Below are 2,233 nucleotides of genomic sequence, written 5' to 3' on the forward strand. Positions count from 1 at the left end.
TCAGAGAGGAAGGGAGAGAGATAGAGAAATAGAAACATCAGTGATGAGAGAGAATCGTTGATTGCCTGCCTCCTGCATGCCCTCTACTGGGGGGGATCTAGCCTACAACTTGGGCATGTGCTCTTGTCCGGAATCTAACCTGGGACCCTTTAGTCCACAGGCCGACGCTCTATCCACTGAGCCAAACGGGCGAGGGCAGTGTTTCAACTTTAACAGTTGCTTTCATGTTGAATGCATAGGATTCAAGTGACTGCTTGGAAGACACCTGGTCCCACTGCTTCTCATCTTCAGCTTTGAACTTCTCAGCTTCCTGGACCATGCGCTCAATGTCTTCCTTGCTCCGACAACCCTTGTCGTTAGTGATGGTAATCTTGTTCTCTTTTCCTGTACTCTTATCCACAACAGAGACATTGAGGATGCCATTGGCATCAATATCAAAAGGGACTTCAATCTGAGGAACACCATGAGGTGCAGGAGGTATCCCTGTGAGCTCAAACTTGCCAAGCAGGTTGTTATTCTGGGTCATGGCACACTCAGGCTGATTGTTGGAGTAGGTGGTGAAGGTCTGTGTCCGCTTGGCAGGAATGGTAGTACTGCACTTGATGAGGACAGTCATGACAGTCATGACTCCACCAGCCATCTCAATGCCAAGGGAACGAGGAGTGACATCCAACAGCAGCAAATTTTGGACATTTTGGGACTTGTCTCCAGAGGGAATGGCTAACTGGACAGCTGCACCATAAGCAACAGCCTCATCAGGGTTGATTCTCTTATTCAACTCTTTTCCACTGAAGTCCTGTCCAAGTTTCTGAATCTTGGGGATGTGGATAGAACCACCCTCCAGGACAATATCATGGATCTGGGACTTGTCAAGTTTGGCATCCCAAAGGGCTTTCTCTACAGGGTCCAGGATGCCAGGAAAAGGTCAGCATTTAATTCTTCAAATCAAGCATGGGTAATAGAGGTATAGAAGTTGATTCCTTCATAGAATCAATCTCAATACTGGCCTGGGTGCTGGAAGAGAGCACATTCACAAGCAGTACGAAGGCGACGGACAGCCCTCTTGTTCTCACTGATATCCTTCTTATGCTTGCATTTGAACTCTGCAATGAAATGAACTCTGCAGAAGTCCATTTGGTTGTCAAAGTCTTCTCCACCTAAGTGGGTGTCCCCAGCTATAGATTTTACCTCAGAGATTCCATCTTCAATTATGATAATTCACACATCAAAAGTGCCACCTCCCACGTCAAAGATCAGCATGTTTCTTTCAGCTCCAATCTTTTTGTCTAAGCTGTAAGCATTAGCAGTGGCAGTTGGCTCCCTGATGGTTCTAAGTACATTGAGACCAGCAATAGTTCCAGCGTCTTTGGTAGCCAGACGTTGAGAATCACTGAAGTAAACAGGTACTGTGACAACGGCATTGCTAACAGTCTTCCCAAGGTAGGCTTCTGCGATTTCCTTCATCTTTGTCAAAACCATAGATGACACCTCTTCTGGATAGAAACTTTTTGTCTCTCCCTTGTATTCTACTTGGACATTGGGCCTGCCAGCATCATCATTCACCACCATGAAAGGCCAATGCTTCATATCAGATTGAACAATAGCACTTAGCATCAAAAGCTGTGTTGGTAGGATTCATTGCTACTTGATTCTTTGCAACATCACTGATGAATTGTTTGGTATCAGTATAGATAACATAACTTGGGGGTGATTTGGTTTCCATGATTGTTGGTAATTTCTACTTTTCTATACTGGAAGACACCCACACAAGAGTAGGTAGTGCCAAAATCAATGCCAACTGCAAGTCCTTTAGACATGGTTGCTTGTATCTACACATGGCTTTACAGACCAATTGGAACAACTGCCCCCACATTCAATGAGGAATAAAAATGTATTTAAAAATAATAAACAAAACAAAGTCTAAAAAGATACAAAAGATCAATGAAATAAAATGTTGGTTTTTTGAAATGATAAAATTGATACACCTTTACTCATACTCATAAAATAAATAATAATAATAACAACAGAAATACACTTACTCAAGCAGGAAACTCCCAGGGCCTCCATGTGACCTCTGAATCACCGCTGCTGTGGAACCAGCACCAGTACAACAGTTTGTAGGACATGTTCAGCATTAAGCCTCACAGTCAGCCGCCTGAGGTTGAGCCGCCCACAAATGGGACAACAGCAATTAAAACCCAATTACAAGAGGAAGGCTTACATAACCCACACA

At 43.9% G+C, this 2,233-nt stretch overlaps 1 pseudogene; it reads right to left on the reverse strand.

Annotated features, from left to right (window-relative positions):
* Positions 1-1,855, reverse strand: part of LOC102760594 — a 2,743-nt pseudogene extending 888 nt beyond the window's left edge.
* Positions 1,856-2,233: the final 378 nt, after the last annotated feature.

Source organism: Myotis davidii, unplaced genomic scaffold (assembly GCF_000327345.1).
Source record: "Myotis davidii unplaced genomic scaffold, ASM32734v1 scaffold733, whole genome shotgun sequence".
Lineage (NCBI taxonomy): Eukaryota > Metazoa > Chordata > Mammalia > Chiroptera > Vespertilionidae > Myotis > Myotis davidii.